Genomic DNA, 27,717 nt, shown 5'->3' on the forward strand with positions numbered 1-27,717 from the left:
TAATTGATCTAACGGGTGTGAATGTCTCCTGTGTAAGGTAGCTCTCCCCTTCCCTGATGTCCACAGCTTGGACTGCAAAAGAACATAAAAACATATGAACTAGGAACAGGAGTAGGCAATTCAACCCCTCGAGCCAGCTCCACCATTCATAATGATCATGGCTGATCTCATCTCGGCCTCAGCTCCACTTTCCTCCCCGTTCTCCATAACCCATAAACCCATTACTAATTAAAAATCTGTCTTTCCCCTGCTTAAATCTACTCAATGTCCCGGCATCCACCGAACTCTGGGGTAGTGAATTCCACACACTCACGACCTTTGAGGGAAGTACTTTCTCCTCATCTCTCTTTTAAATCTGCTACCCCTTAAACTAAAACTATTCTAGATAGCCCCTCAAGAGGAAACATCCTCCCTGCGTCTACTTTGTCAATCCAGTTAATAAACTAATAAACATCAATTAGATCTCCTCTCATCTCTGGAATCAATCTAATGTACCTCCTCTGAATTGCCTCCAATGTAATTACATCTCTCTTCAAGTAAGGGGACCAAAACTGTACGCAATACTCCAGGTGCGGTCTCACTAATACCTTGTACAGTTGCAGCAACACTTCCCTACCTTTATATACTATTCCTTTTGCAATAAATTCCAAAATTACATTTGCCTTCCTTATTACCTGCTGTACCTGCACGCGAGCTTTCTGTGATCCCAGCACGAGAACACCCAGATCCCTCTGCACCAAAGCACTCTGAAGTGTCTCTCCATTTATATAATAATTTGCCTTTCTAATCTTCTGACCAAAATGGATAATCTCACACTTAAACTCAATCTATCACATTCTGGCCCATTCACCTAACCTATCCATATCCATTTAAAAAAAAAATATTTATTGCTTCAACTCTGAGCCAAAGGTCCTGGAGCAACCGACACTTGTTGCAGATATGGTCACTGTGGATCGCACCGGCGTCCACCAGCTCCCACATACTGCAGCTGCACAGATCGCCTGGCCAGTCTTCTTCTATTTCATTATTTAACTGTGATCTCAGTATTTAAAAAAATAATTATTTAAGTGCGCTCTTCACCTGTAATGACGTCTGCTAATTTAAATCACTTGGACAAAACAAAAAAGAGACATGGAAGAAATACCCACCAATCACAGACCAGCTCCCATATGACGTCACACTTCGTGTTTTATTTGTTGGTCAAGCAGGCCCACTGTTCACGCTCTCGCCGCAACATCTGCCTCTCTCTCTCTCTCTCTCTCTCGGTCTGTCTGGTCTCCGACCGTGTTCCTTTTGGTGCACTTTTCAAAGCTCTGCTCCCGCTGTGTTTCCTTTCTGTCTCTCATAATCTTGTACACTTCTATCAAATCTCCTCTCACTCTCCTTTGCTCCGAGGAGAGAAATTCCAGCTTCTCCAAAGTAACCTTGCAACTAAAATCCATAATCCCTGGAAGCATTCAGGTGGAATCATAGAATCACAGAATGCTTATGGCACGGAAGGAGGTCACTTGGCCTATCGTGTCTGTGTCGGCCGACAAGTAATCCACCTATTCAAATCCCACCTTCCAGCATTTGGTCAGTAGTCCTGCAGATTGTGGCACTTGCGGTGCATATCCAGACTCCTTTTGAAAGGCACAACTACCCTTTGAGGCAGGGAGTTCTAGATCGCCACCAGACTCTGGATAGAAAACGTTGTCATCATCGCCATGCTATTTTTTCTACCAGTCAGTTTAAATCTATACCTCCTCGTTGCTAACCTCTGTGTTAAGGTGACTGGAGCCTTCATCCAGTAAACCAATGCAGCTCAAAATTTTGTACATTTCAATCAGATTTCCCAAAACCTTCTCTGTTCGAAAGAGAACAACCTCAACAGATCGAATCTTTCCTCAGAGTTGCATTTTTTTTGCCCTGGCAACATCCTCATTATTCTCGTCTGTACGCTCTCCAGTGCAATTTACATCCTTTCTGCAATGAAGTGACCAACACTGCACAGATTACTCAAGTTGCGGCCTAACCAATCAATTATACAATTCCAGCATCACCTCCCTGCTCGTTTATTCTATACCTCGGCTGATAAAGGAAAATATTCCATATGCCGTCTTAACCAAACTATCGACCTGTCCTGCTACCTTCAGCTATCTGTGGACATTCACTCCAAGGTCCCTCACCTCCTCTACACTTCTCAGTACTTTTCCATTTATTGTGTATTCCTTTGCCTTGTTTGATCTTCAGAAATGCATCACGTCACACTTCTCCAGGTTGAATTCCATTTTCCACTATTCTGCCCATCTGACCAGATCATCAATACGTTCCTGCATCCCATAGCTATTCTTCTCGCTATCAACCACGCGACCAATTTTTGTGCTCTCTGCAAATAACCTCATTGCCTCATATATTTAGATCCAAATTGTTAATATGTACAACAAAAATCAGGGGACCATATACAGGACCGTGCAGAGAAACCCTGGAAAGAGCACTCCAGTCACTAAAATACTCGAAAAAAACTACCATATGCTTCCTGCCACTGAGCCAATTTTCAACCCAGCTTGCTACCTTCCCCTGGAAGTCAAAGGATTGTAGTTTGCTCACCCAGTCCACCACGTGGGAGCTCGTCAAAACCCTTCAAAAAATCTATGTAGACCACATCACCTGCACTACTCTCATCAATCTACCTTGTTAATTCTTCAAAAAATTCAATCCAATTCGTCAGACAAGATTTTCCCTTAATAAATCCATGCTGTCTGTCCTTGATTAACATGTGCCTTTCTATGTGACAGTTTATACGGTCTCTCAGAATACATTCCAATAATTTGCCCGCGACTGACTTTGAACTCCCTGGCCTGTTATTATTCGTTCTATCCCTCACTCCCTTTATAAACAAAAGTACGATGTTAGCAGTTCTCTAATGCCCTGGCACCGAACCTGTATCCAGTGAGAACTAGAAAATGATAGACAGACCCTCTGCTAATTCTTCTTTTTTTTTGGCAGCCGAGGGTAAACTTCATCTGGCCCTGATGATTTATCCAATGTCCAGGATAATAATCCATTTAAGACATCCTCTCCTCTTATGTTCATCACATCCAATAGTTCACACTCCTCTTCTTTAACTACAACATATGCATCATTGCCCTCTTTTGTGAAAACATATGCAAAGTATTAATATTGAGCCATACCATTATGTTCCACCCCGACAAATAGGTTACCTTTTTTGGTATTTTATGTTCCCTACTCTTTATTTAGTTATCCTCTTACACTTCACTGTTAATAACATCTTGGGTTCACCTTGATTTTCCTTGCCAATATTCCGTTAGGCCCTCTCTTTTGTTTACTACTTTCCTTTTTGATTTCACCACTCCACTTTCTATTCTCCTCTCGGCTTTCTGGAGTATTGAGCTCTCTTTGTCGGACGTAAGCTTTCCTTTTCTGCCTTAACTTACCCTGAAGGTTCCTTGACATTAAAGGGCTCTAGATTCGACCATCTCACCATTTTTCGTTCTGGAAACATGTTTACTCTGAACCCTCCCGTTCAAATGCTCCCACCTGCTCTGACATAGTCTTACTATCACGTGGCTCTTTCCAGTTCACTTTCGTTAAATCATTCCTCAGTTTAGTAAAATTGCCCTTGCCTCAATTGAGAACTCTAACTCCTGTTCTATCTCTGTCTTTTCCAGCATTATGTTCAGACTGATTGATTTATGATGGTTACCATTAAAAGGCGCTACCATCAAAATACGCTCCCACTGCCACTCCTACCACCTGCCCAGATTCATTTCTTAAAACTATATCTAAAACTGCGCCCTCTCTTGTTGCATTTGCCACATACTGGCCAGCAGGTTTCTCCTGAGTACTGAGCAAAAATGGTTCCTTATCATCGCCTGACTTCGCCCCTGTCTCAGCTCCTGTGATCAAAACATTCATTCATGCCATCGTTGCCACTGAACTTGACCATTACAATGCCCTCCTGCTGACCTCGCACGTTCTATTCACTGTAAACTGCTGGTCATCCAAAACCCTGCTGCTAATGTGTTAACTCACAGAAAATCCGGTTCACCTATCACTCCTGTGTTTGTGACCTAAATGGTGATCGATTAAGAAAAGCACTGATTTAAAATTCTCATCATTATTTTCAAATTCATCCCTGGCCTCAATACTCCCTGATTTTGATTTTATGGGTCCCCATGAGGTCGGAGGCGGGGGAGACCATGGAATTGCAATGGGCAGTAAGGGCAGAAGTCCCTTCGTTCTCCCATCTTCAAGTGATCTTGATAAGTGCAGGATAGTTCGACGATGACGTTCCAGTCCAGTGACCAATTGAGACCCTCAAGTGGCCAGCACCGCTGTTGGGATCTAACCAGTGATGAGTTAATTCTGTCACTTGGGGAGGGCGCCATGTATAAAGGGACACTCTTCCTGTGGGCTTGGGGTTCTCTCTCCTCCCTGGGTAATATGTGGCCCACATATGACACCGGTCAGGAAACAATGACCCTCCCAGGATACCCCTCTCCCCTGGGATTTATTACTACTGTTCCAGTCCCCCGTACCTGGGGGCTGGGCCTCCAAGACTGCTCCTGATCCGGGTGCAGTACCAGCAATGGCCCCTGCTCCCAGACTGACGACGGCTACTCCACTTAATTGCCGTTAGGTCACTGAATTGCATCGGGTGTAAGTTCCCAATATCTAGGACTCGGTTCCCCTTATATTTTCGGTCCGCCATTAGGAACCAGGCTGGCTCCACTAACTTCAGCTCCCTGCCTCCAGCAGACATCCCTGCCACTGGTACAATAATTAGCTGCAGCAGGACAGTGGTAACCAATATACGAATATCACTGTGCACCCCTTCAAACGGTTCTTTCTGCTCCTAATTGATGTATCATTTCGTCATAATTTTCCTTGTTTACAGTTAACTTAGTGACGATTGAGATTACATTTTTTCACTAATTTTTCAGTGGAAACATTCCCAATAATTGTTTTGAAATCTTTGAATTCCGTGCTGACTGTCACAGGTGACGGAATCTCTCAGTCATTCCAACATTTAACTTTCTATACATGAACAAAGTGCTGCAGATGTTACAAATCTGAAATAAAAACATAACATGTTGGAAATATTTATCAGGTCTGGCAGCTTATGTTGAGTGAGAAACAGAGTTAATGTTTCAGGTCGGTGACCCTTCATTAGAACTGGGAGAGAATAGAGATGGAACAGTTTGTAAACCAGACAGGGAAAGGAGGGGGAAGGGCATTATGATCAACATGAGTTTAACAATTTCAATATTATCCTCCTCTTATTTAATCTCTTCTTACTTCCACCGTATCACAGAACTTCCAATTTGTTCTTTCCGTTCCAATCATTCCAATACATCACTGGATACAGTAACACATTTATAAATCTCAATAACTCCTCAATCAAACTGGTACCTTTGATCCTGCCTGATGTATAATTTCCCTGTGTATTTTCCATCCTCACAGTTAACTTGCTAACGATTGGGATCTTGTCTCGGGGAGAGTGTGGTCTCTCCAAAGGTGTCACTTGCTACCTGGTGGCCATGGCAGCGGCGGATCTACTGGTCATTATCCTGGACCTAATATTGAGGCACATTCCCATTCTTTATTGGGAACAGTTTCTGTTTCTGTGGGACATCGCCGTGTGTAATATCCACACTGCCCTGCTTTACGCAGCCACTGACTGTTCTATCTGGTTCACCGTCACTTTCACCTTTGATCGATTTGTGGCCATTTGTTTCCAGAAGCTGAAAAGTAAATATTGCCTCGAGAAAACAGCGGCTGTGGTTCTGGGAACAGTGACTGTGCTGAGCTGTTTGAAGAACATTATCTGGTATTTCATGTTCTCAGTTCGGTATTTGATGTTGAACCTCCCCTGGTTTTGTGTTGGAACAGGATATGTTCAGTCCTCTCGTGTCTGGGTGACAATCGAGTTTCTCCATAACATTCTAACCCCGGGAGTCCCATTTGTGGTGATTCTGTTGCTCAATGCTCTCACTGTTCGACACATTTTAGTGAGCAGCAGAGGACGCAAGAGACTACGGGCTCACAGTAGTGGGAGGAGTCACAGAGACCCAAAAATGGAGACCCGAAGGAAATCCATCATTTTACTGTTCGTCATCTCGGCCAATTTCATCCTGTTATGGTCTGTGTTTGTGATGTATTCGATATGGAGCAGGATGCGATATTGGGGGGATCAGTCTGTATTTCTACCTGATTTTCTGCAGGAATTGGGTTTCATGCTGCAACTCCAGAGTTGCTGCACAAACACTTTGATTTATGCCGTGACAGACTCAGTTCAGAGAGCAGTTCAGATAGTGCTGACATATCCCTTTATTTCAATTATTAAATTCTTTCAATGATGAGAGGAGCTGAACCACTGACTGTTATCTGCTGTGGGGGTGGGATGGAGTATTGTTGGAGGTAGTTGCCACTATGGTGACAGAGCGAAGACGGGACCTATCGCTTGGTGACAGAGGTCTCAGTGCGCATCATTTAAAGTGACCCCAGTACATCTCATTTAAAATCGCCATAGTGTATCTCAGTTAAAATGGCCGGACAACATAGCATTCATAATGGCTGGACAGCATATGACTTTAAAAGGCAACAGCAACTGTCACATGAAATTACCAATTGCATCCTCAGTCATTATTAGGCCTCATCGAGAGAGGCAAAGACAGATGAACAGAGCAGGGAATGCCTAATTCGATCCCCGTCCTGCACAGAGATACTGACACACACAAACAGAGCAGGAAAAGCCTCCACCTATCCACGATCTTTATTAACCATGTCGAGAGTTAATGGGACATACAAAAAGAGCAGGAACAGCATAATTTATCCAACCACAGAGATGCAGACACAAACAATCAGACCAGGACAGGCCTAAATCTGTCAACAGTCTGCGTTGAACTAAGCAGAGAGATACTGAGACAGACAAACACAGCAGGAAAGGTCTAATTGCAACCCCGGACATGAGTAAATCACACAGAGAGATACTGAGTCACACAAGCAGCACAGGAAAGACCTAATTCTGTCCCTGGTCCGTACGAAACCATACTGAGTGGTTCTGACAAACGCATACTGAGTGGGAAAGGTTTAATTTTATTTGCAATCAGCACTAAACCATACACCGAGATACTGAGCCACACACACAGAAGGGATGGCTTAAGTCTATCCCCGATCTGTATTAAACGTTACCGAGCGGTAATGTGATACACAAACCGAGCAGGAAATGTCTAATTCCATCCTCAGGTCTATATTTAACAACACAAAGTGTTTACTGAGACCCACAAGCATATCAGGAATCGCCTAAATCCATAAACGGTTTGCGCAAAAACATGCAGCAAAATACTGAGACCGACAAACAGAGGAGAAAGGCCTCAATCCATCCCCGTACTTATGAAGCAATGCAGAGAGATAATGAGGCACTAACCGAGCAGGAAATGCTTACTTCTATCCCCAGTCTGCAGGAAACAAGACAGAGAGATATTTAGATGGACAAACAGAGCTAGGCAGCAGCAGATCTTCATTTGTAAGCCCAAAGGGAAACTGCAGAAATAGAACATTTGAAAATGGAAAAAAGATGATTGCTTTAGGGGAAAGGCCAAAGCTCTTCTGATCAATATAAATAATAGCATAAATCATACAAGTGATGTCAGGAAACCAGCATGTTCCCATTGCCCTAAGCCAGGGCAAGGAAAAGCACATTGATGGAAGCTGAAAGGTAAATCAATAGGAGTCTTCAGAAACCATTGTACCAGTAAAGGAAACAGATGGTAAAACAGTTGCAATAGGGCAAATGCAAAATTTTCCCTCACAACCTACCAGAGGGTTGATGTAGCCTCTGAAGATTGCCAAAGGAATACTACCATGGATACAGTTGAAGTGAGACCGGTTACTGGAGGTTATCGAGGTATTGTCTCGAAGGAATAAGTGTACCCTACTCCTCCAATAAAGCAAGTTAACCAATTCATATTTTGAGGGATACTGGAGCAGTTTAGTCATTTATTGTGGCTGATGACACGATCTTTCATTCAGATGATTTATGTGTTCACAGGAGTTGAGAACTTGAAAAAAGTTAGCTTTTGAAATGACCTAACAAACAGATTTGTAAATCTTGAGGTCCTCCTGATATATTTATTGAAGGGCTAGATTTTATCCTCGGAAATTATTTGGCAGGTTTTAGAGTATCAGCATAGGAACATAGGAAGATAGGAATAGGAGGAGGCCTTTCAGCCCCTCGAGCCTTTTCCACCAATCAATGAGATCATAGGTGATACGCGGCCTAACTCCATATACCCCGCTTTGACCCATATCCCTGAATAGCTTTGATGAACAAAAATCTATCTATCTCAGATTTAAAATTAGAACAAAAACAACAAAGAACAAAGAAAATTACAGCACAGGAACAGGCCCTTCGGCCCTCCAACCTGCGCCGATCCAGATCCTCTATCTAAACATGTCGCCTATTTTCTAAGGGTCTGTATCTCTTTTCTTCCTGCCCATTCATGTATCTGTCTGGATACATCTTAAAAGATGCCATCGTGCCCGCATCTACCACCGCCGCTGACAACGCGTTCCAGGCACCCACCACCCTCTGCGTAAAGAACTTTCCACGCATATCCCCCCTAAACTTTTCCCCTTTCACTTTGAACCCGTGTCCTCTAGTAATTGAATCCCCCACTCTGGGAAAAAGCCTCTTGCTATCCACCCTGTCTATACCTCTCATGATTTTGTACACCTCAATCAGGTCCCCCCTCAACCTCCGTCTTTCTAATGAAAATAATCCTAATCTACTCAACCTCTCTTCATAGCTAGCGCCCTCCATACCAGGCAACATCCTGGTGAACCCCCTCTGCACCCTCTCAAAAGCATCCACATCCTTTTGGTAATGTGGCGACCAGAACTGCACGCAGTATTCCAAATGTGGCGGAACCAAAGTCCTATGCAACTGTAACATGACCTGCCAACTCTTGTACTCAATACCCCGTCCGATGAAGGAAAGCATGCCGTATGCCTTCTTGACCACTCTATTGACCTGCGTTGCCACCTTCAGGGAACAGTGGACCTGAACACCCAAACCTCTCTGGACATCAATTTTCCCCAGGACTTTTCCATTTACTGTATAGTTCACTCTTAAATTGGATCTTCCAAAATGCATCACCTCGCATTTGCCCTGATTGAACTCCATCTGCAATTTCTCTGCCCAACTCTCCAATCTATCTATATTCTGCTGTATTCTCTGACAGTCCCCTTCACTATCTGCCAATCCACCAATCTTAGTGTCGTCTGCAAACTTGCTAATCAGTCCACCTATACTTTCCTCCAAATCATTAATGTATATCACAAACAACGGTGGTCCCAGCACGGATCCATGTGAAACACCACTAGTCACACGTCTCCATTTTGGGAAAATCCCTTCTACTGCTACTCTCTGTCTCCTGTTGCCCAGCCAGTTCTTTATCCATCTAGCCAGTACACCTTGGACCCCATGCGCCTTCACTTTCTCCATCAGCCTGCCATGGGGAACCTTATCAAACGCCTTACTAAAGTCCATGTATATGACATCGACAGCCCTTCCTTCTTCAATCAACTTTGTCACTTCCTCAAAGAATTCTATTAAGTTGGTAAGACATGACCTTCCCTGCACAAAACCATGTTGCCTATCACTGATAAGCCCATTTTCTTCCAAATGGGAATAGATCCTATCCCTCAATATCTTCTCCAGCAGCTTCCCTACCACTGACGTCAGGCTCACCGGTCTATAATTACCTGGATTATCCCTGCTACCCTTCTTAAACAAGGGGACAACATTAGCAATTCTCCAGTCCTCCAGGACCTCACCCGTGTTTACGGATGCTGCAAAGTTATCTGTTAAGGCCCCAGCTATTTCCTCTCTCGCTTCCCTCAGTAACCTGGGATAGATCCCATCGGGACCTGGGGACTTGTCCACCTTAATGCCCTTTAGAATACCCAACACTTCCTCCCTCCTTATGCCGACTTGACCTAGAGTAATCAAACATCTGTTCCTAACCTCAACATCCGTCATGTCCCTCTCCTCTAACAACTGTTCTTGCTTCAGCTGCTGTTGGTGGGAGTGAGTTCCAAACCTCTCCCACCCTTTGCGTGAAGAAGTACTTCCTAGCATCTGTCCTGAACGGTCTGGTCCTAATCTTTTAGACTATTCCCCCTAGTTTTTGAATCTCCAACCAGTGGAAATAGTTTATCTTCATCTAGCCTGTCTTTTCCTGTTAATATCTTGAAGACTTCAATCAGATCACCCCTTAACCTTCTAAAGTCTAGCGAAAACAGGCCTAATTTGTGTATTCTCTCCTAGTAACTTAACCTCTGTAGTCCAGGTATCATTCTTGTAAACCTGCATTGCACTCCCTCCAAGGCCAATATATCCTTCCAAAGGTTTGGTGTACAGAACTGCTCACAGTATTGCAAGTGGGGTCTAACCAGGGTTTTGTACAGCTGCAGCATAACCTCTGTGTCTTTATACTCCAATCCTCTGGATATAAAGGCTAGCATTCCATTGGCCTTTTTGATTATTTTCTGCACTTGTTCGTGGCATTTTAAATATCTATGCACCTGCACCTACCCCCAAGTCTCTTTGGACATCCACTGTACTTAACCTCTTCCCATTTAGAAAGTACCCTGCTCTATCCTTTTTTGGTCCAAAATGGATAACCTCACACTTTCCCACACTGAAATCCATCTGCCACAGTTTTGCCCACCCACCTATTCTGTCAATATCTCTCTGCACTTTTATGCTATCATCTAGACTGTCTACAATGCCGCCTAACTTTATATCATCAGCAATTTTTGATATATGATTTACTATGCCATCATCCAATTCGTTAATGAATAATGTGAATAATTGAGGCCCCTACACAGATCCCTGCGCGACACCACTAGTTATAACCCGCCAATCGGAGTACTTACCCATTATCCCCACTCTCTGTCGCCGACCACTCAACCAACTTCCTAACCATGTCAATAATTTGCCCTGAACTCCATTTCCGAGAGTTTCAAGAAAGCAGGTTGAGGTGAGAGAAACTGAGGTTTTTCAGGAGGAACATCACAGATTGTTTGCAGATTGTGTGGAAATTAGGTCTCAAGCTCGTAAATCTCGACAGGATGAAGATGAATCAATTGAGAGAGAGAATAATTCCACTGTTCAGTTAGCTAGGACCTTTAAATGAGGTTAAAACTCTTTAAAACAGAGAGCCAAATTATTGAGCTGGTCATCATTGATTGGAGCCCTACAGGCAGATCCTGGTTTGCCGGGTTTGCCTCAGTTAATGTATTCTGAGGAAGAAGCAGGAAAGGTTTCTGAATGCTATTAATAAAAAAGGACATGTTAATGAATAAGTGGAAACCTCCTGAGCAATGAAAGGATAAGGAGTGGACAATAATCCATAATATTTTCGTCCCTCATTGTTACCACGGGGACATTTTACGAATTGCCCTTGATATTCCGATGCAAGGTCATTTAGAAATAATAAAGACTCAGTTTTAAAGTATTGAATTACGTCTGTCAGCTAGGAATGTAAGTCGGTGTGTTTGAATTCTGCAAGATATTTCACTCATATCAAATGATTGGGAAGCCCCAGCCATCAATTAAGCCAGCTCTATTGATCCCTACTTCAACGTTGAATAAACCATTCAGTCGGGTTCTCGTAGATTGTGTGAGACAACTACCCAAAACAAAAACGGGGTATCAACATCTTTTAATCATCATAGATTTTTTTTTTACTCTGTTCCCAGAGACAATATTCTTAAGAAGGTTGACTGCAGATGTGATAATCGAAGGTTAAGTTTAGTTTTTCATTAGTTATGAGTTTCTCAGAGAGGATCAATCTGATAATGAATGAAATTGTATCTCCAGAGCATTCCAGGAAGCAATGAGTTGCTTAGGAATAAAGCAGTTTAAATCATCTCTATACCATCCATATTCTCAGAGGACATTGGAAATATGCCATCAAACATTAAAAAGTATGATTAGGCCTTAGTTCCATGAATATCCCGCAGATTGGAATAAGGGAATTTCATTGTTACTATTTGCCATTAGAGGTGAACCTATTGAGCCAACTGGTTTCATTCGATTTGAGTTAGTCGATGGATATGAGGTATGGCGCCCACTTCAATTTATTAAAGAAACATTATGGCTTGGGAAGAAGAAATTACTCTTTGGAATACTTGTCCAAGTTTCGAGAAAGACTGTTAAAAGCATGTGCAGTAGCTTAGGAGCATCTTAAAGTTTCCCAACAAGTAATGAAAAGCCGAGTGGATAAGGTCGATGAAAACTGGAACTTTTAAACCTGAGGATAAAGTTCTAGTTATCTTGACTTTGCCGAATGAATCGCTGAAGACTAACTTTAGTGGCTCTTACTCTGTTAAAAAGAAACTTAACGAGTTAAACTATGTAATTAGCTTTACAGACAGAACGGAAAATCAACAAATGCAACATATAAATACTGAAACGGTATTATGATCATGAGGCTGGACAACTAGTGAGTTTACTGCAGGTGGTAAAGAAGGAAATGGTGATATGACTGCAGCAGATGGTTCAAATGATGCGTCTGTGATTGAAAGTCCTCAAATCGAAAACCCCGAAATAAGATTAGCCAGTGAAAATGTGTTAAAGTATCTGGTGTCTTCCAGAGAGGTCCCGAAGTGACAGAGCCAAGCTGCTAAAGAACATGAGACAGTATGAATAGATAGACCAGGGAGAACTTCTTTGGCTTTGCATGAAGTAGATGTGCGAAATGCTGCACACATCAAACAAAACCCTAACTGACTCAAACCTGGAATATTGGCTCAAGTCATAGAAACATAGAAACATAGAAAATAGCGGCAGGAGTAGGCCATTCGACCCATCGAGCTTGCTCTGCCATTCATTATGATCATGGCTTACCATCCAACTCAGTAGTTTGTTCCCGCTTTCGTCCGATACCCTTTGATCCCTTTAGACCCAAGAGCTTTATCTAATTCCTTCTTGAAAACATACAATGTTTTGGCCTCAACTGCTTTCTGTGGTAGCGAATACCACAGGCTCACCACTCTCTGAATGAAGAAATGTCTCCTCATATCGGTCCTGAAAGGTTTACCCTGTATTCTTAGACTATGACCCCTGGTTCTGGACTGCCCCATCATCGGGAACATCCAACCTGCATCTACCCTGTTAAGCCCTGTTAGAATTTTATAGGTTTCAGAGAGGAAATTAAATTTATGCTATACAATAATATCATTGAAACAAGTCAAAGTAATTAGAGTTCTCCAATCGTACTGATACCAAAACCTGATGGATCACAGAGATTCTGCATTGATTATGACAAAATTTGATTATCATCCAATACCCCGTCTTGAGGAATGTATGGATATTGTTGGAATCTGAGACTTCGCTACGGAGATCGATTTGGTAAAAGGTTATTCGCAAATTAAGATAACAGATTAATCCAAAGTAATCCCTGCTTTATAATCCCAGTCCGCCTGTATCAATGTAAAGTTATGACATTAGAACGAAGAACGCACCAGTTAACTTTCAAAGTTGAAAGACCAAATTATTGCCGGATTTCACAACTGTGTTGTGTTTATCGATGATCTATTGGCCTCGCTTTTGCCGGTTTTTCTCCCTTAGCCGTTAGCTCTTGATTTTGTTGTTAGCCTTGAAAGCACCAACCGGCAGGGCCCAAGATCAGCACAAAAGTAGCTGTGAACTTGTCCTCCAGGTCTGCAAAGGGGTGGAGTCCCATTCGACGCTTGGCGTTTCCATCAAGTTAACACCTTCAGGCAATTGCTGCAACTGAATAGGCATCAGAAGTGTAGGCCAATGTCTTTTCTCCAGATACCAGTGGACAAGGGCAGCGGGGAGAGGGGTGGGGGAGGCGGGGATGTAGGGGCGGTGTCTCAGATGCTCGGCATGTCTGTACCTCCTAAAACCATGCCTGGGCTACAGAGCAAGCATAGAAAGGCGAAGTTTCGGCTTGGATGCTGGAATGTGAGGACTATGTATTCTGGAAAAAAAAGTAAAACCTCTCTCTACAGCAAGTATCTGCAAGAAAGCCCTGATTGACCATGAGCTAAACGAGCTTGGTGTCGACATTGTTGTTCTACAAGAAACCGGAGTAGCCGACATAGGAACTAATCGAGAGGTTAGTTAGATCTTCTACTGGTATGGAAACAGTCAGCGTCATATGCGTCTACGCACCAAATCTGCAGGACAGCATCTTAGATAAAGTGCATTTCAATAACTCCCCAGGTGACGTTCTGAAGAACATCCCAAATGGCGAGATGCTATTCATCCTGGGTGACTACAACGCACGTGTGGAGCAGGCAGTGATTCATGGCCAACGTGCCTCAGCCGTCGTGGGGTGGGCAAGGTCAACAATAATGGACAATTCCTTCTTGAGCATTGTGCCCTGAGTGAACTTTGCATCAACAACACAGTCTTCAAGGTCAGACATCGCACCAAGGTATCATGGTGTCACCAAACGTCAAGTCATTGACACCAACTAGACCAAGTCATCACGCAGAGGGCATTCTACTCAGTGTTGTTCGCACCTGCACCTACCATACCGGCCACTGCCTTATCTGCAGCAGGGTGAGGGTGAAGCCCCGAAATTTCCACAGCTCCAAACATGGCGGCGCGCCACGCATCAACATCCCTTGCAAAGCCATGATGCCAAATACCAGCACTTTGTACTGGCTCTAGAATGCTTGCTAGCCACTAAGCCTTAACGGCAAGCATCGATGACGGCATTGATGAAGCTTGGAAGTCACGAACCTCAATCATGTATGAAACAGCGGAAAGATCATTTGGTGACGGAAAAACATCTACAACGTGAACTGGTTTGAGACATATTCAGCTGAGATAATATCCATCAGTTTTCCAATTAACAAAGCCTACATGATGCACAAACACAGACGCAAGAGCTAAGACACTGAAGGACTTGAAAGTAGCCAAGACAGCGGTTTGAAGGAGAGAGAGATACTGCACAAACAAACACTGGATCAGCTTATGAAAATAAATGCAAACTGCATGCGACGAAAGATATCTACAAGCTATGTACGAAGGATCAAGAGGGCGCTTGGTCCTGCCATCAGTAAAGTTGTTTCCGTGAAGTCGGAAGATGATGAAGTACTCACCGACAGAATGAAACTGATGTCCCGCTGGGATGAACACGACAGTGAGCTGCACTCCTGTGAGTCACACATCTCCCACTCTGCACTCGATACACTCCCACAACTTCCTGTCAGGGATGAGCTAGATGAAGAAACCTCATCACTGGAGCAGGAGACCGCCTATCGAACAGAAGGGTACCGGGAATGGACAGAATCCCGGCCGAACCTCTCAAGAAGAGAAAACCGCATCTATTGCCACAACTTTATGACGTTCTCCTTCTCAGCTGGAAAATGGGCTCTGTTCCACAGGAGATGCGTGATGCCAAAATGATCCCACTGTACAAAAACAAAAGGACAGAGAAGAATGCAATAACTCTAGGGGTAAATCACTCCTTAGTGTCATGGCGAAGACATTTGTTCACGTCATACTTATAATACTCCAGTTATTTACAGAGCGAGCGTCCCCAGAAGCACAGTGTAGTTTCTGTGTCAGCACCTCTACTGTGGACTTGATCTTCCCCTTATTGCAGATACTGGAGAAATACGGGGTAAAGAGTATACGCCTTTAGCTTACTTTTGTAGAACTCACTATGACATTCAACACCGATCCTCATCAATCTCAACCATTCCTTCCATGACAACATGCACTGCACTGTACAGTTTTATGCCTCCGCTTCGAAGAGCTTTGGCGTGAAGAAAGGAGTGAAACAGGATTGTTTCCTGGCACCCACTCTGTTTATCCTCTTCCTCTCAATGCTCATCACCTTCGCCTTTTCTGTATATATGGACGGAGTCTACAGGCAAACTAGGTTATAAGGAAAGCTCTACAATCTATCAAGGCTGAAAACCAAAATAAAAACACATCACGTCCTGATCAGAGAAATCCTCGACGCTGTTGATGCTGTGCTAGTCACTCACATGGATACTCAGCTACAAAGACTGATGTACTGCCTTTCCGTGCCTATACTTTGTTCTGCTTGACAATGAGTGTGAAGTAAACTTGCTTTGAGAGAAGGTGCTATAACTCTGCCCCGATCACATTAAAGAACATCCCACTGGAAGTGCTTCATAGATTCTGCTACCTTGGGTCCACGGTGACGGACAATCTGTCCTTTGATGCAGAGTTGCATGCATGCAGATGGAAATAAGCTACCAGCTTTGGTCAACCATCAAAATGCGCATGGAATAACACTAAGCTGAGCCTTATGAACAAACTCATAGTTTACAAGGCCTGTGTTCTTATCACCTTTATGTATGGCTATTTAACATGGGAGACATACAGATACCAGGAAAAAAAAGCTCAATGATTTCATCCTCACTAAGTGTCACATTATGGGTATATCCTAGCGGACAAAATCACAAATGTGAGAGTCTACCCAAAGGCACAGCTCCCACGTGTGTTAAGACTAATCAAACAGAGGTGGCTTTGGAGGATCAGACACATCCGCAGTCTGGATGAAGGTTCTATAATGTGAGGTAGCCGGGACAGACTACCAGTGGGGTGCCCAAACATCCACTTCAAGCATTTCTGCAAGTGTGACATGAAGGCCTTAAATGACGACTATCGCACTTCAGAGTCACAAGCTTGCAAAAGAGGGAAATGGCAACAGGCTTCAACGTCCTAAACAACAACACATAGCGTGACGTGGCAGCTTCACGTGCAGCACTTGTGGCAGAACTGCCTGTCAAGGATTGCCCTTCGCAGCCATCAACAAAGATGCACCAAGAGAAGCCATCCCACTTCAACACATGATTTTTTGTGTGTTATGATCTTTTGTAGATGGAAGAATGCCAACCATCCCAGACTATATCAGGATAATTAAAATCCGTATCAGGAAAATTAAAGTCCCCCATTATAACTATTCTATAGTTTTTGCACATCTACATAATTTCCTTGCAGATTGTTTCTTCTATATCTTATACACCAGATGAAGGTCCATAGTGAACCCAGTAATGCCATGATACCTCTATTATTTCTCAGCTCCAACCAAATAGATTTTGCTTTTGAGCCATTTATGAAATATTCTTTCTCGAGCTCTCTAATATTTCCTCAATGTACCCTCTCACCGCTCACCCCCCCCCCCCCTCCTTTATGTCCTCCCAACCTTTCCTGAGCACATTGTATCCAAGAATATTGAGTATTCAGTCCTGCCCTTTTCTGAGCGAGGTTTCTGTTATCATCATAACAGCATACTTCCGTGTGGCTACATGTGCCTGCAGCTCACCGACCTTATTCATCACACTCTGTGTGTTTACTTACAAAAACAACATCCCTAATCTAGACGTTATCACTTTCACTATTACACTGACCCCACCTAATACCATATAATTTCTTTGGTCATTGCTATCATTCTCTCCAAATTCTCTGTGAAAATTGTTGTACTTCTCACAAGTTAGATCATGGTGCCCGCGCAGAGCAGTTTAGTTTGAATCCTCCCCAGGAACACTAGTAAAGTACCCTGCAGGTTTTCGGTCCCTACTCTGTTCCAGTGCATTCCGTCTGCTCTGTGCAGGTCTCATTTCCCCAGAACTGATTACAACATTGCAGGTCCCTAAATCCTGCCCCAGCCCTCCAGCCATGCATTAGTTTGCTCTATACTCAGTAGTGTGTACCAATGGGAGAATAAATTGCTCCCTCCGATGTCCTAATTGATTGTTTCTTTCCTGGCTTCCTAAATTCTGCTTGCCCAATATCGTTACTTATTCTAACTATGCCATTGGTATCTTTATTCACCACGACCACTGGCAGTTCATCTCCCCCTCTTGGCGTGTACCATAGCTGATCAGTGCAATCATTGCCACTGGCACGTGGGCGGCAAAATGCCATCCCGGATTCCTTCTGCAACCTGTCCCTTCCTCAAACTATAGAATCTCCTGGCACCATTGCTTTCCCAACCGTCATCCTGTCACCAGCCCCCATCCCCCTCACCCCTGCCCATGTACTGCTTATCCAGCCACGGTGCCATGAACTTGGCTCTGTTCTGCACGTCCGAGACTCACTTAAATAGAGTGGGCACAGTGGCCGCCTCCAAAGGGGCCGAAGCACGAACAGTGAGGAAATATCGGAGTGGGACGGCCTCCGCTTGAAGGTGGTTACATTTGCATTTCATTAGGTCTTATTTTAATATGGAGATGAAGAGCCCGCCGCCTGGCTGCAGAAGGTGGGGCTGGGGGGGCGGCGCTGCACCAAGGTCCTGCTGCCATCGGTAATATGTGGTGGGCCCTTCTCCTCGTTGCGGGGGCAGGTGGACCGGCCCGAGAGTCCTCGTGCAGCGTCGAGGGGCTGGTTAAATTCAGCACAACATGTGTATAACAAGAGCAATAGAGCCAGCAGATGCATCATGCAGCCTGCCACGGGCATGAGTAAGCAATGATACCAATCCCTGAACCGCTGGAAGGGAGCTCTCCAGTGCACGCTGGAGCAGGTGTCCTGGTTCGTAGTGTTCTGCTGTGCCCTTCATATCTTCGGTATCCTGAGGACATAGACATTGCCACCAGGATTTCGGCGGTCACCTCCATTCCCCTAGAAACATTTACCTTTACCACCATGCATTCACTATTCTCCACCAGTACCTCTATCTCTGGGGGAGACTGCAGATAGACTTGCAGGATGCCCTCAATCATCTCTTGCGATTGAGGACCAGGATTGGGACTGCACCAAATGGAAGTGGACCACAGAAGTCTTGGTTGGCTGCTGGGCAACAGCAAGGGCACTGACGGAATGGCAGTGGAGAGAGAACAAATAATATAATCCTGAGAGAAGATAACAAATACGTGCTCCACCAACTCAGTTTTTGTCCCATGGAGTAACACTCAACAAACCTAGTAATCTGTTGAAGCACAAGCCACTGGACTGCTGCGAGAACCTGCAACTCCCTTTGAGCACTGAAATCTGTAGGCATGATGGTAGCCGTCTGTGCATGCAAGAAAGCAAGCATGGATCACATGACATCCATTGATTTTCCACTGCAGAACTGAGAAGTTTGATGTCTGCTGCCTGTGCTACAGTGAAGGCTGACGCAACGGTGACCAGTTGCTGTACGACTAGTTCTGTGATGGAGTTAGCGATCAGCTCCATAGGGGAAGGAATGGTCTCCAACCTCTGCACAATGCCCTCTGCCACATTGAAGCCAGACTCTTCTATTCGGCTTCACACTGACAAACCTCTGCTGGGCAGGCCTGCTCAATCACAAAGCGTCGCAATGTGAATGCAATTAGCTATCTCCTTTATGCTGCCAAACCGAAGTTCTCATCTGAGTCCAGTTTATCATAACCCATTTGCAGCCAAACACTCTGATAGGTAGCCATATGAACTATCTGTTTCCCCTGGCCTGGCTGCCACTTGCGCTCAATGATTTTTTTAACCTGCTGATGACACAGATATACTTGCCAGTAAGGTACAGGCAGTGAAAGAATTTGCGTTTTGGGCTGCGAGGGTCAGACCAACTACCGGGGCATCATCATCAAAGCTATACTTTTGATCTCTGTCTCTTCGAATTGCTGTGGCTGATAACCTGGCAATTTTGCAGTATTACTGGAAAGCAAAAAATCTGAAGGGGATGGTTGTGGTGAACGAATTTGGGTGAGGTGGAAAGAAAGAGATTGTTGGGCCCACCATCTGCAGCTTGCAGATCATTCCAGGCATCAGGATGAGAGTAATGTGAGGAGGGGCATAAGGCAGGAACATATCGTTCAAAGACGCCAGATGCAATGGGTTCTGTGGCAGCTGCCCCCCTGATGAAGTGAGCCATTTCCTCCCTTGCGTCAGAGGTTGGATTATGACTTGCTCCCACCGGTTGTCTGCTGCTCCCAACGATTATGGAACAACTTCTCCTGCAAAGGAGAGTCTGGAATGTCAGTGATTGTGTTGTGTTTGTGTGGGTGATGTGCATGTCATAGCTGAATAGCTGGAGGTTGTGGAGGTAAGGAAAAGTGGATGTAAGCCAACATCATTGGAATGTGTGTGAGGGAAATGTGGATTATGTGAATGTTAGGTTCCTGAATGCAAAGGAGTGCCGATGGAGGAGTGATGGGGGTTTGGTGTATTAAGCAGTGTGAAATGTTGATGATGTCGGGTTTTAGGAGATGCCATGTGGAGATGAATTGACTGCCATTGACCACCCATTGCGCTCAGTAAACATCTTGTGTCATTGCTGTCAGGTCCGCGGGGCAACGTTGTAGCATTGACCTTCTTGGCCACCTCCTCCCATTGCCTTCGAAGGACGTTCCATGAGCGTATGCGCCCACCACCCACCTACCAGCATTCCCCCCGCCCACCCCCGTGCCCCACACACCTCCACAGATACATGGCCTCTTGCCTCCTGTCAACCTCCATGTCGAAGAACGTCACCGCCGATGCATAAACCAGCGCGGGGAGTTGGTCCGTTTTTCTCTCTGCCTCAGTGTTCCATTTGTCGTTTCTCCAATTACCTTATTCAAAGTCAGCCGCATTAGCATCATGTGAGTCAGTGCAGCTTCTATTTAAGTTGGATTGACTACCTTTAAGAGCTGAAGGTTGGCTGATACATGGGATAGCCTCGCAATCATGTCTCCTGTTGAGCTATGCTGGTCACGCTGAACGGCATGTAGAATTCATGGAAATGAAAATTCAGCAAAAATGTTATGACACTTGCCTGAATAGGAACAGTCTCGTGCAGATTGTGAGTAGCGATCCCGATGCCAAAAGGCAACATCAACATGTCGTTCTGTATGTCTCTGTCTTATGTTACTACTATCTCCCTGTCTCTCACTCTCTCGCTCATCACTATCAGTCTGTTGTTCATGGAATCAGAAATTGAGGTAGCAATGAAGGAGACATTTCGGCCCATTGTGTCAGTGCTGTCTCTTTGAAAGAGCTGTCTAATTAATTCCACTCCTTCCTCTTTCCCAAGACTCCTGCACTCTTTTCTTTACTCTTAATTGTCAAGCTCCATTTCGAGATATATTATTGAATCTGTTTCCACCATGTTTTTGGACAATGAATTTCAGATCACGCGCAAGAAAATTCTTCTCATTCTGGCTCTGGTACTTTTCAATTATCTTAAATCAGCGCCTGCTTAATATTATACATTCCACACTGGAAACAGTTTTGCTTTAGTTACCTTGTCAAATCCCTTCATCATTTTGAACCTTTATGTTGTAGCTCCCATTAACCTTCATTGCCTGAAAGAGAACAATCCCAGCTTTTTCAATCCTTCCACACATCTAATACCTGGGAACTCTACTACCATTCAAATAAAGCCCCTCTGCCAGTTCACCAAGTCCTTGACATTTTTGCCAAAGTGTCGTTCTCAGAATTGGATAAATATCAGGTGGACCTTTCCAAAGATGTATAACAAATCAGCATTACTTCCTGGCTTTTGTTACTCCATGCCTGTTTGTATAGCCAAGAACACTGTATCATTTTTCACAGCCTTCCCAAATTGTCTTCCCGTGTCAAAGATCTGTGTGCAAAGACCTCAGGGTTTTCTGTTTCCTGTACGCACATTAAAAAGGCACTGTTTGGTTTCATATTGCCTTTCCACATACTTTCTACCAAAATGTATTACTTCATAATTCTCAGCGTTAAATTGCATGCGGCAGGTGTCTGCCCAATGCACCAGACAGCTTTTGTCCTCCTGAAGTAAGTTACTGTCCTATCATTTAGCTATAATCTCCGACATTCGTGACATCTGAAAGCTTTGTTATGATTCCCTGTATAAACAAGCATATGCTATGAAGATATATCAACAAATAATTATTTGCTACACTGATCCTGGGGAACACCACAATGTATTTCCATCCAGTACAGAGAAAGAACGATTCTCCAATGTTCCCCGTTATCTGTCTCTTATCTATTTGCACTTTAATCCCAGGTGATTCAATGTGGGTCACAAGTCTCTCGTGCATCACTTCAAATAGCTTTGGAATGGATAGGAAAATTAATAAAGATGCGTGCAGGAGGATTTATAGAATGATTGAATAGTACGGTAGTGAAGAACGTCATTCGGTACATCGAGTCTATACTGGATCTTTCAAACAGCAATTCACTTAGTCTCACCCCGCTCATATCCAAAAGCTCTGAAAGTGTTTTCAGTTCAAGTCCCCCTTTGATGGTTTTATTGAATATGTAACCCCCACCTTATCAAACAATGCATTCCAAATCCTAAAGATTCCGACTTGTGGGCCTTCATAGCGAGACGTTTCGAGTACAGAAGCAGAGCTGTCTTGCTGCAATTATACAGGGCCTTGGTAAGGCCACACCTGGAATATTGCGTGCAGTTTTGGTCTCCTTATCTGAGGACAGATGTTCTTGCTATAGCTGGAGTGCAGCGAAGGTTTACCAGGCCGATTCTTGGGATGGCGGGACTGACGTATGAGGAGAGATTGAGTCGGTTAGGATTATATTCGCTGGAGTTCAGGAGAGTGAGGGGGGATCTCATCGAAACCTATAACATTCTAGCAGGACTTGACAGCGTAGATACAGAAAGGATATTCCCCGTGGTGGGGAAGTCCAGAATCAGGGTCATAGTCTAAGGATCCTGGGTAAACGTTTCAGGAATGAGATGAGGAGAAATGTTTTCACCCAGAGACTGGTGAGCCTGGGGGATTCGCTACCAAAGAAATCAGTTGAGGCCAAAACATTTTATGTTGTCAAAAAGGAGTTAGATATATCTCTTGGGTCTAAAGGGACAAAGGGTACAGGGCGATATCCAGAACACGTTACTGAGTCGCATGATCAGCCATGATCATAATGAATGGCGGAGGAGGTTAGAATGGCCAAATGGCCTACTCCTGCTCCTGTTTTCTATGTTTATAAACTTACAGAATGTGAACTCAAACTTTTGGAAACTTTCAAACTCTGAGTTAGACAGAATCTCACACCTGCAATGGCGCAGCATCTGCATCTGCTGGTGTCCCTGTTTCACTGCAGTTACTGTTCCCTTTCTTCCCACCTCCATCTGCTGGTGTCCCTGTCTTACTGCAATCACTGCCCCCCTCAGTATCTCCATCTGCTGGTGTCCTTGTCTCACTGCAGTTAATTTCTCCCTTTCACTATCTCCATCTGCTGGTGTCCATGTCATACTGCAGTTACTACCCCTCTCACCATCTCTATCTGCTTTGAAAGATGCTAAACTCCTTAATATTTCCTATCAATATGCTTATCCCATACAATATTTCAAACTCCTTCGCCTTGACTACAATATCTGTGTCGTCCCCTCTTTTGTGAAGACAGATGCAATGTCTTCATTGAGAACCGCCGACATTTTCCACCTCCACATGCAGGAAGAGGAGGAGAGGCAATCTGAATTAAAGAATACAATTCTAACAGGGGTGCAGAAACGAACAGATGTGTGGGGTATTTGGGCACCAGTCAATGAAGTTGTCAGGGCAGGTTGAGAAAGTCGTTAAAAGGCATATGGGGTCCTGCGATTTGTATTTAGAGATATAGAATGAAAAAGCAAGGAAGATATGATGGACCTATGTAAAAGACTGGTTTCACATCAACTAGGGTGTTGTCCAAATCTAGACACCACACTTTTGGAAAGATGTTGGGGCATTAGAGAGGGTGCAGAAAAGATTCATGAGCAAGGTTCGAGGGATGAGAGACTTCAGTTACGTGGATAGATTGGAGAAGCTGGGGTTGTTCACTGTGTCTCTCTCTATCCTCCTCTCTCAATCTCTCCATCCTGCTATCTTTGACACCAGGAGAGAGACAGAGGGACAGAGGGTTAGATGTGCAAAGAGAGAGGGCTGTGGAGAGGGACCAGGTTGGAGAGACAGAGTTTGTTCGGGTGAATTGAAAGGGTGAATATAAGATATATTAATTTAATGTAATAATTCACTCCTGTATACAGAAACAGAGAACGATAGGTGTCTCTTTCCCCACTCTTGCTCACTGTCCTCCTCTCAATGTCCGTGTTTCCTTCTCTCTGTCTCCCACCCTCTCTCTCTCTCTATCCCTTTGTCTCCCCCCCTCTCTCTGTGTTCGCCTTTCTGCCTCATTCTCCCACCTTCTCTCCCTCTGTTCCCCTTTCTCTCTGCCCCTACTGGCGTTCTTTGAACCCCGTTCTCTCTCTCCCCCCTCTCTCAGTCCCCTTTTCCCCATCCCCTCTCCCATCCTTCTCTCTCTGCCCCCTTTGTCTTTACCCCCTCTCTCTTTCCCCTTTCTCTATCTCTCTCGCACTACCTCCCTTTATGCCCCCTCTCCCTGTGTCCTCGCTTCTCTCTCTTTCTTTCTCTCTCTCTCTCTGTCTCCAGCTTTCTCCCTCTGACAGTTTCAGAGAGCAAGAACGCTCAGCAGATGTTGGTCAGTTTTTTTCAAGTGAGCTGTCAGTTTTCAGGGCTGGCCCGTTTGAAATTTGGAACAGCGGTTTCTCAATTTCGGACAATTCTGGCTTTTCTGGCAGGCTTTTAAAAAGTCCAAACCCACCGGAAAACCCCGAATCTGTACAATGTGGGGAAAGTGCTCTTCCCGATCGAAGGATCTGTCAGCTACGAAAATTACTTGTGACTTTTCTTTTATAAAAAGCTGGTTTGCAAGGAGAAGCCATTGGGAAATTTCATATCCCTGAAATTACCATTCATCGACCCCTGGCAAGGATGAGGAATCCCCTCATTCAGTTTATCGGATCCTGGATCACAGGCCGTATGTTGGACAAGCCTGCTCTAGAGTTTAGAAGAATGAGTGATGATCACTTTGAAAGGTGAAATTTTGTGCAGAACAGTGCATGATAATAACCTGGAACTCATTTCCCACAGATGGGGTGGAAACAAAGACAATGACATCAAAGGAAATTGGGTGGCCACTTGAAGGAACTAAACTTGCAAAGCTATGAAGATTGAGCGGGGCAGTAGGAGCATTTCGACAGCTCCATAGAAAGCCATCATGGACTCTTTTGTCCGAATGTATTCCTGTGCTGTAAATGACCGAAGCTAATGATTTCTGCATTACGTCTGAGTACGAGGAAATTGACAGCGGGTAATTAAGAGAGTTAAATTTGTGGCTCAAGGGTATTAATGGCCCTCGTTCACAGATCTTCAGGAGTGAGTGAAGGGTCAATATTCAGCTTATGGTCAGCTTTTACCAGACCAGGGTTAGCATTACGTTCCATTCACGCTAGTCTGGAACTTGGCATTTAGAATGAGAGTTAGTTTGAAATTAGGGCTTTGGTTGGAGTTATTCTTACAGTTAGGATCAATGCTAGATTTAGGTTAGGGTAAGATTTATGGATACAGCTAAATTTATGGTAAGATTTAGCGTTAGGGTTACAGTTAGGTGTAGGTTTAGAGTTAGGGCCAAGGTTACAGCTAGTCCTCGGTTTATGATACGAATTGATATTGGTGTTTGTCTTAGGGCTAGTTTTATGTTTACAGTTAGGGTTAGGATGAGGATTAGTTTAGGCTTAGGTGATGGTTCGAGTTTCAGTTATAGTTATGATAAGGTTTGGTTTCGGTTTGCATTTTGGGTTAGGGTTACATTACGAGTATAGTTAGTGTTATGGGTATGCTTAAAGTTTCAGTTAGCGTTAGGGTTAGAGCTAATGTTGTCATAAGGTTTTTCCGTAGCGTTAGATTTAGTGTTAAGGTTATGTTTAGGTTTAGCGTAAGGGTATGGACTCGTGTTATATTGTGAGTTAGGATTAGGATTATGGTTAGAGTTAGCAGGCCAGGCCTCTCTCATAACGACGTTGTTCAAACATTTCACTTCTTATTGCATACAGAAAGCTTTCATCTGTCTTGTCTCGATTTTACTCAAATTCTTTGACTGATTTTAATAGTTGGTTCTTTCTTTAGGATCTTCATAGGTGTCTAAGAGTGAAATATTGGTACGGAGGGAGAAATGTGGATGAAGTTGGGATCCAGCCGTGCAGTTCTGATGATCCATAAGGAAAACGCTCCATTGTAAACATCCAGCAAATTATTCTTATGTGGGAGCCATCACACCTTCATTATATGTATGGAAATCTTGAAATCTATGTCCCTAGCTATTGGCTCCACTGGTAAGGGAAATGGGTCCTTACTAGCCGCTCTATGTAAGCCCATCATCATTTTAAACACCTCAATTAAATCTCCCCTCATCCTCCTCTGTTGCTAGGAAAACAATTCCAGCCGTCCAATCTTTCCTCATAGTTAAAATTCTACAGTCGCAACAACATCCTCTGTAAATCTCCTCTGTACCCTCTCGAGTGTGATCACCTCCTTCTTGCAATGTCTTGACCAGAACTGTACACAGTACTCTACCTGTGGTCTAACTAGTGTTTTATACAGTTCTAGCATAACCTCCCTGATCTTATATTCTATACATCGGCCAATAAAGGAATGTGTCCAATATGCCTTCTTAACCAACTAATCTAGCTGTCCTCTTAGCTTCAGGGATCTGTGAACAGACACTCCAAAGTCCCTCTGTTCAGAAACAGAGAGATAACGTTGGAGGTAGAGAGATCGATTGCTAGGAGCGTTTGAAAGAGCAAATGCAAAATATAATCCTTCTTTCATGTACATTTTATTCCTGTGTACACAGACATAGAAGAGATAGGCATGGAGTGTGAAATATCCTGACAGAGTCACAAATATAGATGGAGAGCGAGTAACGGATAGGTAGGGAATCTTGCTGGGAATCTCTCTCCATCTTTGTCTCTCTGTTCCCCTCTCTTTCACTCTATCAATTCCGATTTCCATTCTCTGTTCATCTCTCCCCTTTTTTCTCTCCATCTCTTCCTCCTTCTGTATCATCTCTATTCCAATCTCTCCGTCTTACTCTCCAGATGGGGAGAGGGAGAAAGCGAGATAGACACATGACGTTGTAGATCGTGAGAGATAGGGCGACAGGAAGGGTGGTATAGATAGATGGACATTTGCTCTGTATCGAACCCCGTGCCTTCCCTGCCCTGGAAGTATTTCATGGAGCAGTGTAGAGGGAGATGTACTTTGTATCTAACCCGTGCTGTCCCTTCTCTGAGAGTGTTCGATGCGACAGTGCAGACGAGGAGAGTTATTCCTTACCCATTTTAAACATGGAGATGTTACTCCTTCAAGTACATGTGCCAGAGATTGTTTTAAATGTGATGAGGATTTCTGCCTTTACCATCCTTTCAGGCAGTGAGTTCCAGACACCCACCAGCCGCTGGGTGAAAAAAGCTATTGATGGGATTTGCTCTGTTAAGTTTGATGGTAATATTTCCCCGCGATGTTGATGCTGGGGGATTCCGGAATGGATAATGCTTTGAATGCCAAGGGGAGGTGGTTGGATTCTTTCTTGTTGCAGATGGTCATTGCCTTGCACATGCGTGACGTGTATGTTACTTACCACTGGTCGGCCCACGCCTGAATGTTGTCCGGGGCTTGGTCCATGTGGCTATGGATTGCTTCATTATCTGAGGCAAAATATTGTGGATGCTGGAAATCTGGAAACCATCGAGCTGAATCACCAGCTCAGTTTCTCTCTCCACAGATGTTGCCTGACCTGCTCATTATTTCCAGCATTTTCTGCTGGGATTTCAGTATTTGAGGAGGCATGAATGGAACTGAACACTGTGCAATCGTCAGTGAACATCCCCACTTCTGACCTTACGATGGAGTGCAGGTTATTGAGAAAGCAGCTGAAGA

This window comes from Heterodontus francisci, unplaced genomic scaffold, assembly GCF_036365525.1.
Source record: "Heterodontus francisci isolate sHetFra1 unplaced genomic scaffold, sHetFra1.hap1 HAP1_SCAFFOLD_850, whole genome shotgun sequence".
Taxonomy (NCBI): domain Eukaryota; kingdom Metazoa; phylum Chordata; class Chondrichthyes; order Heterodontiformes; family Heterodontidae; genus Heterodontus; species Heterodontus francisci.